The following is a 14474-nucleotide window of genomic DNA, read 5'->3' as shown; positions in this document are numbered from 1 at the left end:
ATCCTCAGGTAGTGGACACTCAAGTTCGTTCAAATCAGGACCCCTGGGAGCTGGTCGGGGCCACAGCATGGAATGGTGTTTTACATAGAAACATGTGGAAAAAATCTTTAAAAATCTTTTTTCTTCAAGAATAACAAAACCATGATTATTCCTATTCATATGGAAGCATTCTCGTGTAGATTCAGTTTTATTCAAGCCATGACCCCTGGTGGTTGGATATGGCCACAATGTAAGTTCAAATGTAAAGGGCAATAAGCCACAGGTAGTCAAAGAAATATGCAAGCATCCTTAGTAAGTGTAGATTCAAATTTGTTCAAATCACACCATCTTATTTTTAAGGATTGCTTGTGACCACTGGGTTTAAACTTTTCAATAATAAAATGATTTCTGCTTTTTTCCTAGCCACATTGCTCAGGTGAGCGATGTTGCCCATTGGCCTTTTGTTATTTTTCTAAGAATGATTCCGGCATGTTCTAATAAATTCTACATAAAGAACACAATGAAGAAGATATTTGAAGTTTTGATTAATGAGAGTTAAAAAGTTTTTATTAATTTAAGAGGTACAATATTTGAACTTTTCTTTTTAATTTTCCTTTTAATTGAAATTTTAATCATGCAGACATTTAAGGTGTATTGTAAAGGATCTTTCAAAGGTAGACTGGGATAAATTACTCTTAGGCTAAGGGATGTACGGAATACAACCCAAGGTAAATCCCTGTACACCCTTCATTGAAACTGGATTAGAAATTATTATGCCCCAAGAACCGAAAATAGAGGACATGTAGTTTATACCCTATCCTTACATCCGTCTGTCTTTAATGTGTTCGTCTACAAAACACTCTAACCTTACCAATAACGTTTGATTGGTTGATGCCATGGCTTTCATATTTCACATGTATTTTCTTCTGGACAAGACCTTTCTCTGGGTACTTATGAAATTTGGCAATTTAACCGATACATGTACTTTGGAGACTGAAGTAGTCATACGAAATTTTATAAACCTTCTCCCTTGACCATATCTCTAGATATGCCAGTGTTGATATTGGGTTTTGCGATAGAGAAACTGCACTTTGTGACCAACTTAGGTTTTTACCCCTTATTTCACTCGAGTGTACTATTACCTAAATTTACATCCGGTTTGCTAACCAACCAGTTTTATCATTACATTCGACATAAGAAATATAACCTTCCCTTTACATATTGCAGAAATTTATACCACTGATGACTCACTGAGAAGAACCCTTGATACACTTGATAGTAAATTGACAACAATTCATGGACCCTCCAAAGCTCTTTTGAACACTTTTGATACTGCACAAATATGTAGGCATATTTCAACATTAAAATGTTCCTGTCCAGTAGAGAATTTCGAGAACATACGCTCAACATACGGCAGTGTGAATCCCTACGTTCTTTGCGTATGCCCTGTGCGATTTCAGAGAGACAGAGCATCTTTAGAAGTTCAAGTGGAGGTAAGATGCAATTCTTATTAGTGTTAATAAAGTACATGTAGCTTTGTTTTCTATATAAACTACCATACATTGGTAAAATTCTTACCCTAGATGTATTTATATGTGTAAATATTTGAAAACGCTACCTATCCTATACAGAGCGTGTAAAATTCAAATACACAGATGAATAAAGATAAATACCAAACCAATCGATCCCCATTTCTTATTAAAGATAAAAGAAATAAAATCATTATGAACCTTTGCATATTGCGTTAAATTTACAGTCAAGGAAACTTATTGAAGATTTCTTCAAGATGAGAAACAGACATAGAGAATGTATTGTGTTTGCACCAAGTGAAGAGGATGACACAGTTGCAGTACCATTATTATATGGCTTGTATGGGACTCAGCTTGATTACCACAAAATCGGTATTCACGGGAAAAATAGCATTAGCTCGGATAATCTTTATCGTCGAAATGCCTTGTATATTTTAACGAAGTTAAGCTATGCTATTAGTTCTATCAAGATAATGAAAGAATTCACGAGATTACAGGATAATGTAACAAGTGTTTTAAAAGCGGCATTTGATTACAAAAATGTAAGAACAATTTGCCATCGTGCAAATCTTTACGACAGAATAAATAAAAAAAACGTTGGAACTGCATACGACAAAACCTATCAGTGCTATTGGGTAAGGACTGTAAATGCAATCAAAAAAGATTTATTGGAGAAAACTTTAGCAAAGCTAGCATTTGAACTCAGTGATAAGATTGCAAGTGACCTCCTTCATAGTGTAAGGCGACTGCTAGAATCCATAGCTATGGAAGACTTGCGAAAAGTCCAGGAAATGCATGAACACAATCTGTTTATGTTTGATAACCTTCTTTCGGTTATCAGGGTTCTGCTCATGCAGATATTTCAGCCATTGATGGCGGTGATTGCATTTATAAAGGTTTTAATTTGGTCTGTAGATGTTAATTCCTTTGAGTGGCGAAACAACGTAGCAGATGAAATTTCCGAAAACTTGAAAGAAAGATTTGGAAATATAGAAGGTAAATGCGTCACTGAAGTTCAAACATTTTTTAGAGGCATGTTTCAGGAAATATTAGACATCAAAACTGTAGTTGATGAAGAAGTAAAGCGTCTTTACCCATTAGTGCCACGACCTCTGACGGTTGAACTTTTTGCGAGCGGTGAAGAACCCTTTCGCTATCAAATATAAAGTATGTAATTTACTGTAAATCTTTATTTTCGCGTAATTACGCAATACGGTATGCCCGCGAAAATTTCATTCTCGAGTTTAATAGAAATCCTTAAGATTATAGATCTAGAGCAATGACCACAATTCGTGAAATATTTGTTTCGTTTATAAAGAGCTAATGACTATCTCGCGAAAATAAGGTGTCGCGAAAATTAAGTGATCTTCAGTTAAAGCATTGCGATATCTCTCAGTTTGTTCATCAAAAAGTGTGCTAATTTCATCAAATATGACTGAATATCGTAATTGAAATAAAAAAAATGATTAGGCACATAACTCAGACTAAAAAAATTATAGGGAAATATTGTCTTATGTTTTTTGGTTTCAAGTCAATTCTTTATTTTCTTGTACCATATGGCACATCACACAACTGGTATACATGTATACATAGAATATATACACACACATACACATCTTTCAGTTATATGAAAAATATTCACATATTCTACACACAATTAAGTACATTTATTCTTTTTTGTGAGTTTCTGAAAAAAAATGGAATGGAATTTATATTCTACGTCATTAAAGTCACATAATAAACTTGTTCTATTTTTATTAACGTATCGACCATCTTCAAACAGAAATTTATGCCTAGACAGTCTAAATATTAAGCTTGCGATAGATTTTTGTATACATGTATAATAGGTTTCAATGAATAATTCTGTAAACAAAAATGATCTTTTATAATATACTGATACAATTTTACATTAGTAGACATCTTAATACTGTGAAGGAATTCATGACTATACACATCAAAGAATCATTGCTTAACTATATTTAATTCCCCATTTTCAAAAGGTGAGTTATTTCCCCTGAAGGGAACTCTTTTACTGTGTTTAATACGCATGCGCTATAAATAAAGTCACTTCCGCGGACGTTCTTGATGTAAACATGTTCATGGTGTATGCCTCTGTCATATGGAAAAATGTTATTGTGTTTGTGAATAAAAAGAAATCTTAACTGATTCGTATTTTTTTTTAAATTGCCCAATCATAGTCTCTTTCTGGATTTGTATTATTCTGTGTAGTACTATAATAAGGTGCTGTGTGACCCCCCCCCTTACAAAAAAGAAACAAATTACTGATAAAATGCTGATACATATTCGAATAGGCCTATTTAAAAAAACAAACAAACAAAAAAAGCTAATTTTCGGTAGTAGATGTTCTGCAAACGGATCATCATTATTTACAAAATGTGCGGAACAAATGCATGAAATGTTTAGTTATAAAGTTTTTACGAATTAATCTAACCTGCTGCAGCCATATTTTCATTGTATCTCTAGGAATTTTTTGAAGACTGATGACATGTCCATCTACAGTTTTACCTCTGAAATTGCTGCATATACAGCAGTAGTTCGTCTTCCGCGACCGATACCAAGAAACTGCGTTTTTGCTCGATTGTATGTCATAACATAGAACTTTTACTTACAAGAACACATTTGGTGACAATTAAAGGCCTATTTCATTTGAATTAACCGTGTTTCTAGAATTTTTTATTTGTAAAATAATTGATTCACTATTTAGTATTAAAACTTTGAATGGAATTCTAAATGAATAATTTAATCTCATGTGCTCATGTAACGAAGAAAGACTAATTAAAATAGCATCGACCTGAATTCGTGTTACATATGTCTTATAAAGTCTGAGCTGCATTTAATCCAAGTTTTAGTGTAGGATCTAAGCATATGTACATGTATATTCCCGAGTAAAATACACATTTTGTTTTAGATCAGAGAATTGAGAGCAGAAACACGAAATTGATACAATAATTTCCTAGCGTATTTCTCGTTAATTAACTGAAAACAATCTTTTCTCAAGTGTTATTTATTTTTTTAAAATCCTTTCAGTGTAAGCATATGTATTTATTTTTATTTATAAGTTATTCTTTTTTGGCAAAGTGTGTAAAACAATATCAGAGAGAGAGAGAGAGAGAGAGTGTGTGTGAGAGAGAGACTCCGTGTAACTGACATACATGTACATCTGTGAAAAAATATATGTACCGTAATTTTATTGAATTCACAATTAAAAATTCTAATAATTTTTAATTTTCACAACTATGGTTCATATTCAACTGTTCAACCCATTTACATATTCTCTGTACCTGTACGCACGGAGGGGGGGGGGAGGGTGCGGGGTCAAGGGGTTTAGCCCAACCCCCACTTTTTTCCCAATATTACTTTTTCTATTGAAAATGTTCATTGATAGACAGGTTGTCAACCCCACCCCCACCCCACCCATTCCCCACCCCCACACACAGTTTATACTACGGTAAAGTTATATAAGGGAAATGTAGTATTGTATGCCAAGGAACTGGTACTGAAATAAGTATTAGCTTTTTCAACTTTGGGCAAGGTTGTTCTTTGCTTGCCAACTTTTCCAGGTAAGAAAAATATATTTCTTTGGCTAACCCCCCCCCCCCTTTTAAAGAAGATGCTACGTGCCTGGCTAATTCGTATAGCTTTCTAGAAAGGAGGGGGCTAACAGACCCTTTATAAAATAATTTATTATCTAAAAAAATGCAATTGAATGTTGAACTGTTTCCTTCTTTTAAAATGTTTAAATACAGCGTGTAAGTTGATCACTATTTTGTTGGATTATCGTAACATGTAGTCCGCGGAAGTTATGCTAGTGTTGAAGAGTTCCGATTTTGAGGGGAGATAACTCACTTTTGAAAATGGGGAATATTTAATATTTAACTATATTCATTCTTCATTTAAGTAAACCATTTGTTATTATCTCTTATTCTTTCTTCATGAAATACTTTAAATATACATTTGTTTGTATTTTTACGTCTAAGCCAATGTTTTAAAAGTTGATATTTTCTTGAAAGATACAGATGTAATCTGCCTCATTCAAATAACACCATATTGTTTTGAGGTACATAATTTCACACCTAAGACACTAAGTAACTATGAATTTTAAACATCTTTAGTCTTGTGAAAACTAGGGCTGGGACAATATATCGAGATATCGATATATCGTGATATCTGTGAGGACGATACGCATATCGTTACATATGAAGAAATATCAAAACATCGCCCAAAAAACTGACTTCTGTCTTTCTTTGTTTAATTAGCATTTCGGGTTAGATATATGAAATAAATAAGCTAAATATAAATATAGATATGAAATAAATAACAAATGACACCACTTGAGTAAAAGATTTTTTTTGGTCAACATATAAACAACTATTTTGAATAAATTCTTCTTATTTGCAAAGAAATAATTTGTTTATTTCAATGCAAAAAAGATTTTTTTAGCAATTAAACATATCGTGAAACATATCATATTGTGGCTCAAATATCGTGATATGTATCGATATAGAAAAAGTTGTATCGTCCCAGCCCTAACGAAAACCCCATATTGTAGCCCGTATGTCAAAAAACACTTTTTACATAAGTATTTAAAACTGTATATTTTTAATATTACGGATATTATTATTATTTATATTTGAATTTAATGCACAAATTGCTTTTACACCTTGATCTACAACATATGCCTCTGAGTGAAATTAAATTTCCCATTGTAATTGAACTCAAAAGATGAACAATTGTTCCTTTTAATATGTACATATAATTCAAAATTATTAACAAATGGAGGATTAATATTGGTATTATGGGCTCACCTTGTAGTAGAACAATTCTATTTTCAATAAGATCAGACAATACACCATTTTACATATTACATGTACTTGATGTTTTAACAATGATAGGCCTATATAGTGCTTTTATAAGTTATAATAGTTTTCATTCCATGCCCTGTTTTATAAACATGACCCAAGTGCTGCTCTTATCTATAAGATTAATGCTTTTTTATCACTTACATGTATAAAACCGGCAGTATAGTCTTCCACCTCTACGACTTAATTGTCTGGTAATCATTGCATGTGAAACAAATATGGCAACAGTTGTTGAGAAACCCGATTTTTTGTATTGAAATAAATTGTCATCATATGTCATATATTGTTTCTGATATTTATCTTCATAATTTTAATACCCAGGTAATCTGTTTTATTGAATCAAAGAATGGTGATTTTCTACGGATTTACACTTATTAAATTAATGTTCATGAGGAGAGTAGCATATAAGAAACCCTTGGTTAGCAAATTTGATTTATAAAGTATCTTTTTTTATTTTCAATATATTTTGATTGACACATTAATTGGATTCCAAAACTTTATAAGAATCCTAACAAAAAAATAGATTGCAGGTTCCAATAAATGTAAAACCAAGCCTCTATCTTTACTCCCCACTACATTTGTAAGAAACTTTAAGAATACTGCGCAACAATATATTCAAGATTGGTGTTAAGCAGATATGGAGAGTAAAAAATTTCAAGAACGTTTGGACAATTTGAAATCATAAGATTCTACCAAATTCAAAAGCTTAAGGTTTTGCCACTCTCTTAATTTAAATGGTTAAAAATAAAAAATCTGCATTTATTTTCATTTATGATAATAAATTATTTTTCCAAATATCGCAAGAAATGAATAAAGGATATGGAGATAACGAAATGTATTCAATCTCAAAGTCCATAAAACAATACAAAATAAGAACAGAGCAAACATGGGCCCCCGAAACATCAGAGGTTGGATCAGGATCAGCATCCACTGCAGATCAGTCACACCTGTGTATAGCTCGCCACATCATTTAAGACGGTATGCATAAATAAACAGAGGTGTATGTTAACGTGAAAAATACCGTATTTTTAAATAATAGTATTGTAAATATTAAGCTGGTTCAAATGCATAATTTTGATGTAAAGAGTTCCAAAATACTTATGAGATAATTTTGAAATGAGAATATCAGGATTTTTTTAATTAGGAGTATAATAAATATCTGAAAGAAGATATCTGAGAAGTAGTTATTGCCTTTGTCACATTTTTTAAAAGATTAGAATATTTGACAAAATAGTAAAAATATACATTATTTTTTAAAAATTCTATTACTTGACAATATTTTCATAACACCTATTGAAAAACATTCTTCAAAAAAAAAAAAAAATTGGATCTTTTGGGTATGAATTTAAATTAACAACAGTTTTCGAAAAAAAAAAAATTATGAAATCATAGGCGGATAGAAATACCTTAAAAACGTATACGACTTTTTAACTCTATACACAACCATTTCCCACCATAAATTTTAGTCCAAGCTATTTCACCGTATACAACGGGTAACGCGGGGGAGTCGCTAAAAAGTATGGGGGAGTCGTTTTCAACGTATGGGGGAGTCGATTTTCACCGCTTCGGAGTCAGAGGAGATGTGGGTCACGTCTTTTTCGGTAAATATAAGATGTATTTACAAAAAACAAATATCCCACGGAAGATGGCAATAGTTAAGCTTTATCGTGGTCATTTGTCCGGTTATCATTTACGTCTAGTTTTCTCAAACACTTCGAAACTATTTGACAGTTTTCGTATTTACGTTGATCGGGTGGTAAAAACATGCATGATTTGCACAATTTACGGCTTGCGTAGGGATTTTCACATTTAAAACAGTAAGAGAAAACGTTTATCTTTTAAATGCAACAACTTAAACTTAACTAGACTTTATAAAAATTGATAATTGAAACATTTTCTCTTCAGACAGTAACGGTTACGTAGGGGGGAGTCGTTAATGGGAAAGCACATCGCAGGGGGAGTCGCAAAATAAAGTCAAATGCATATACTTAAATTGGTGTTGTTTTCATCTCTTTTATACTGCCAATACCTTTTTATGTATTCGTAGATATCTATAAATCTATGTTTGGTTATTTACTTCAAAATCTGAAGCTAAGAAAAGAGATTTTTTCGTGGCTTTATCAGTTCCAGAAAACAATCAGCAATTTAGATTACATGAACAATTGGATTATATGTCATCGGAGCACATGTGCTTGGGGACAGGACCCCCCCCCCTCAGTATGTAATGTTCGTCCATTTATATCGCAAAAATTTAATTCACGAGTTCACGAACCCTCACTTCCAATATGAAAGACTCTCCATAAAAAAGAACAACCCGATCAATAATTTGAAAAATTTCTAAATAATATCAAACATTTTTATTATTATTATTATTGCAAAATGCTTAAATTAAAGTAAATATTATTTGCTAATGTGTTTATACAATTTGGCTGTCAAACTGTTGTAACCTCCTTTCACCAACCCATTTTTTATTTTGCTTGTCAAAATTTTTCAGGTGAGTTGTCTGTAATTTTTGTTTGTTACACTTTTAAAAATTGTTACATAAATTTACACTAAAAAAAATAACATTTCTACTGTTTTCATAAGTCAAATATCAAATAAATAGCTGTTTGACCGTGGAGCGAGATGTTGGACCTTTTGATGAGATATTGCACCGTTTACGTCAAAGTGTGGGCGGGGTCAGCTGTCACAACTTTACGAAATTGACAGTTTTTTTAATGCAGTGAGGGTTAACAAAAATTTCATCATGATAATATCATAATAAACCGTAAAATATATTTCAAAACAGTTATCAAATGTGTTCTCTACATCTGGCAAAACGTGTTTTGTCGACCCCTTGAACAAAACTATTTGCCTTCGGCCTAATCGTCTTGTGCAAGCAGTTTGGTTCTTGGGTTCGACAAAACGCATGTTGCCATCGAACCATGTCTATGAATGTACGAGTATAATGCTGGTCGCCTCAGACTGATTCTGGTACAACAACCCGCCATGCTATGTGTTCACGAAACTGCGAAAGGGGGAGGGGTAAAGGGGGGTAATATGTTCTGAGGAACTGTATATAGATGGGGCAAGGTAAGGGAGGGTATCATGATAACGAAATGTTTACATTGAAGAAATATTTTTGTATTTCTTCTTTTCGAAGTTTTTGGTAAATCAATTTTACATTGTCATTGACACTTCTCATTTTATTTATCACAGACATACATTTCCAGCGCTCTAAGTAATATGCAATCCAGTTCCTTCTTCAGCATTCATTCTGTTCATTTACCTATGTGTATTAACCTCAGATTATCCAAAATATTCTCAATTAACATACTAATTCGTTTGTGTCTGAAGATGTGTTACTATATATGATGAATAAATAATAAATTATGAGCCTAATTGTAACAATATACCAGTTAAATTTAACCCCCTTTCCAAAGAAAACGTCTAGGGGCGTGAAGACGCGTCAGAGATCTGAGTTTTTCTAATTTAAAATCAAAGTACTGAAAGCACTCATGGGAGTTGAACGTGGTGTTAAATAAAATCTTTGATCGGGAGGTTAAGTGAGTGAACAATATTATTATTTCAAATAAAGACAACAGTTTAAGATTTTTTGAGTTGCAAAAATCTTGAGAAAGACATTCAGATTAATCGGGATTTCTGTCTATCTGTTTGTTACGCTTTAGGTATACCCATCTGTTATCCGCAATTCCTCTTACACCACTGAACGAAATTTCATAGAATCTTTATTACATATTGCCGTTGTGCACCTTCTATTACTTTTCCATCCTACACATATTTTAGGTTTCCCATTGCAAAACATGGACACTGCCATTATATTCATATTAGAGGCGGTTGATCATTTATATAATTCACTGCTCACAGTCTTCAAATTTGCAATATATTTTTCTTTTGCACCTTTACCCGTGTGTTATGAAAATTTCAGTTTTCCAGAAATAATATCAAGGTTGATAAAATGTGGATTTAACACAGCATCCTTTAATTTTATGAGCTAACAGGTATGTTATATAAATGTATTTCAATCACACGAACATTATACATGTACATGGAGTACGCCAGAACTTAATCTGTTTTTAATATTGTGAAGAAAATGCAATACCAAGTTAAAAACAAATTTATTGAACAAACAGAAAAACAGTGGTATATGTGAGAGTTTGTGTGCGTACGAGTTTTCCGGTATGTAAATGAGGTTTTCCTTTTATTAAAAAAAAACTTCATTTTGTTCTTTTTACGAAATGATTTTACGAAAACATCAGTGTCCGTTTTTTGGTTTTAACATTAATCATCAGAGTACTAGATTTACCGCTTTTGGCTGGTGATACTGCTGATTTAGTAATAAATACGCATGTTTCCTAAAGTTTTTATGCATTAACGAATTCACTTAAACCAAGAAAATGTTCATGAAAAGTTTGAATAAATTCTGTGCACCGGTAAAAAAGAAATTGCTAAAAATCTGGGACCGTCGGGCGTCGGGACGACTAGATTTACCGATTGCCGTTAGTATGTAGAGTTGTCGATCGTATTTTTTTCGGTGTATGACGCCACACAAAAAATGAGTTCCATAACGAAAAACTTTTGAGGTTCTTTATAATTTAGTTTTACTTTGAACGAAATTTAATATTCAAATTAAGATTAATTTATCATTATTACATTTACTTACATTTCAAATTATGAAAATTAGATCAATTCAGGAGAAAATGACATGAACTATTTGTGGCGGATGTTTGATTTTTTTATGGAGAGGTTTTCATATTGGAAGTGTGGGTTCTGAATTCGTGAATTGATTTTTTGTGATATACATGTACGAACATTATACATACTGAGGGGGTGGGGGGGGGGGCTGTCCCCAAGCACATGTGCTCCGATGATATATAATCCAATTGTTCATGTAATCTAAATTGCTGATTGTTTTCTGGAACTGATAAAGCCACGAAAAAATCTCTTTTCTTAGCTTCAGATTATAAAGTAAATAACCAAACATAGATTTATAGATATCTACGAATTCAATACATAACACGCTAATTCAGAGAATTCGTGTCCCCCGCTTAGGGAAAAAGTCGGCTCCCCCTGACTGAATTTGTAGAATTATTAAATGTATACATGTATAGTGAAGCAAATAAAAAACATGTATGTCAATATGCATATAAAGATTTGATTGCTTATTCTTCATTATGTGTATAGAAAATTTTTTTATATGGAATTTTTATCATACTGTAATGATGATTTTATAACCTCATAAATTTTTCATTTCACATGCTGAATACTATCATTTAATTAAAAAAAAGGGATTAAAAAAAAAAAAGAACGGTTCGACCGAGATTCGATCCCGCGACCTCTCACACAAGAAGCGAGAGACATAACCACTAGACCACGGAATCGCTGTGTTTGGCGTGAAGTATATGCAGAAGTGAAGTCATTCATGTTTTCATGTTCGGTATTCTCAAAATTTTACACAATCCATGGTGTTTGATTTATTTAGCCTTTATTAAACAGTTCTAATAGATGTAATAAGAACATAAAGTCAGCCGAGAACCTCCCAGATAGCAAGACATAGTTGGGCCAACGTTGGCCCAATTTTTTTTCCAACGTTGGCCCACTGTTGGTAACCTTACGTTGGCCCACGGTAATTTTGCTCATCGGCCCAACGTTGGTCCAACATGTTGGCATATTGTTGGGCCAACGTAGGTATAATTGTATGCCAACTAAAAGCCAACCTTAACAACTGTTTGGTTAGGTTGGCCCAACGTTGGCCCTATGTTGAAATGTCAGATGACATATTGTTGGGCCAACGTAGTTATTAGTGTATGCCAACTAACAGCCAACCTTAACAACTGTTTAGTTAGGTTGGCCCAATGTTGGCCCTATGTTAAAATGTCAGATGGCATATTGTTGGGTCAATGTAGTTTTTAGTGTATGCCAACTAACAGGCAACCTTAACAACTGGTTGGTTAGGTTGGCCCAATAATGACCCTTTTTTTACAATGTCAGATGGCAAATTGTTGGGCCAACGTAGTTATTACATAAAAACATTTGCAATTGTTTAAGTGATTCTTTTACATAAACCTATTTTATGACTGTTTAAAATAATTAATACACAATTCAATCTGCATTCATAATGCATACATGGACATGTTCAATGAAAACATTACTAATGATTCACTCTGATAATATTTTATATACATCAATTCAATCATAATTTACAAAACAAATTTTAAAATAGATGAAAGAGGTAAGTTATGAAAAATTATCAATTCAAAGTTCTTAATCAGGGCTCACTTCCTTTATTATAGCCCTTTTGTTGTATTCCCGCTCTTTTTCCGTCCCTTCATCCCCTCCAGTTTTCTTTATGTTGATCTTTGTCACACGGACTCATACTTTATACACTTCTTATGCATGGTCTTCGATTTCATTGTTATTTACATGTACCGCCACAACATTTGTTTTCCTTGCAGTCTCTGACTGAATTTCTTTGTTACAATCGTGTCTGTAATAGACAATTAAGAATTAGATAGATAGAAACAACTTAAAAGATGTTATTTAACCTTAACTTACACTGCTTGTTTGCAAAAACATGACAAGAATGAATTCCGAGTCACTTTTAACACTTTACCTGAATAAATAAGAATAAATATACTTACATCGCTTCTAAATGCAGCTGTATAGCAAGTGTATAATCCACAAATTTAAATTTCACTTCTTCTTGCTTTCCCAGCATTATCACCACCTGTGAGCAATTGAATCTGACAGCTCACCCCACAGTTTGGTCACGTGATAGCGAACGCTTAACTTTTGTTTCAATTTAATTATAAAGCCGTGTCATTTTGATTTATGTATATGTAGGCTTCATTCACATCCTGTTCCTGAGAACGTATTTAATCTCTAAATTCTCATGAATACACCGCTCATAAAAAAAATCATAATTTCAAGGGTTTTATTTCAAATAAATAATCATGCATGTGCACAATTCAAAAAATATAATAAAACACTCTTTGGTGCTGTGATCACTCAAGTTCAGATTTAAAATGTTGAATATATCAGATCTAAACAAAAACAGTCATCCAACAAACATCGCAGTGGGCCAACGTTGGGCCAACATACTACTACCAACTTTAAAAGACACTTTCTTTAAGGGTGTATTACAAACATCGGGCCAACGTTGGGCCAACATACTACTACCAACTTTAAAGGACACTTTCTTTAAGGGTGTATTACAAACATCGGGCCAACGTTGGGCCAACATACTACTACCAACTTTAAAAGACACTTTCTTTTAGGGTGTATTTCAAACATCGGGCCAACGTTGGGCCAACATACTACTACCAACTTTAAAGGACACTTTCTTTAAGGGTGTATTACAAACATCGGGCCAACGTTGGGCCAACATACTACTACCAACTTTAAAAGACACTTTCTTTTAGGGTGTATTTCAAACATCGGGCCAACGTTGGGCCAACATACTACTACCAACTTTAAAGGACACTTTCTTTAAGGGTGTATTGCAAACATCGGGCCAACGTTGGGCCAACATACTACTACCAACTTTAAAAGACACTTTCTTTTAGGGTGTATTTCAAACATCGGGCCAACGTCGGGCCAACATACTACTACCAACTTTAAAGGACACTTTCTTTAAGGGTGAATTAAAACATCGGGCCAACGTTGGACCAACATCAACATCCCTCCTTCCTTGGGAAGTAAAGTGAATGGAAGTTGCTAACGTTGGACCAACGTTGGGCCAACATAGGAATTCTGTCATGGTCGAAAAGGTTGGCATAGTGACATTGGTCCAACGTTGGCCCAACGTTGTTCCCCCAACGCCAACCATACAACCTTTTGCCAATGTTGGCCCAACATAGTCTTGCTATCTGGGCTGTTTTATACGCAAAAACTCTCCTCATGCCCCTGCGCTAAAAATAGCGACATGTAATTCTATAAATACTAATAAAACAATCGGGGCTGGGCACTTTGAGAGGGACGAGAGTCGTCCTAGGGAGTTTTGATATAAAATTACATTGCATAAGCTCAAAATCTTCTTGAAATATCGCCCGAAAATAATAGTATTACACACAGGCAGAATGTATAA

Source organism: Saccostrea cucullata, unplaced genomic scaffold, assembly GCF_032062105.1.
Source record: "Saccostrea cucullata isolate Sc308-1 unplaced genomic scaffold, CSIRO_AGI_Scuc_v1 ctg4849, whole genome shotgun sequence".
NCBI classification, from domain to species: Eukaryota; Metazoa; Mollusca; class Bivalvia; order Ostreida; family Ostreidae; genus Saccostrea; species Saccostrea cuccullata.
The sequence above is the reverse complement of the archived record's forward strand: the minus strand, read 5'-3'. Positions refer to the sequence as shown.